Below are 491 nucleotides of genomic sequence, written 5' to 3'. Positions count from 1 at the left end.
GCCGCCATGTCAAATGACCGCCAAACTGATAGCGAATTCGGTAGCTTGCACTAGTGCGCACTGAGTGCGCATTAAGGCTTGTTTACAGTACATTCTTATATTTAAGATCGTGTCTTAAATACATATTTAAAAACATTTTAACTAATAAAATGATTCGTACGGATGTTATACATATCATATTATGGTTAAAAATATTTGAAAATTTATTTGAGAATTATTTAAGACAATCTTTAAATATAATAACATACTATGAACAAGCCTTAGTGCGCACTCAGTGCACACTAGTGCAAGCAACCGAATTCGCTATGAAAGAGATTATGGGTGTTTACGATAAGTTGTCGGATTAGAAATCCGACTAAACAGTGGTACTCAATCGACCCATTTTAAAAAATTCACTAGCTTAATCAGATTTTAGTAAAAGCTGTCTCAGCAGTAATCGGATTAGCTTCGTAGCGACGTGAGGTGATACTTTGTCCTCAAGAGAAATAAAA

The sequence above is a fragment of the Odontomachus brunneus genome, unplaced genomic scaffold, assembly GCF_010583005.1.
Source record: "Odontomachus brunneus isolate Ranch 3 - 2012 unplaced genomic scaffold, Obru_v1 Obru_scaffold_062, whole genome shotgun sequence".
Taxonomy (NCBI): domain Eukaryota; kingdom Metazoa; phylum Arthropoda; class Insecta; order Hymenoptera; family Formicidae; genus Odontomachus; species Odontomachus brunneus.
This window is presented reverse-complemented; position numbering follows the sequence as displayed.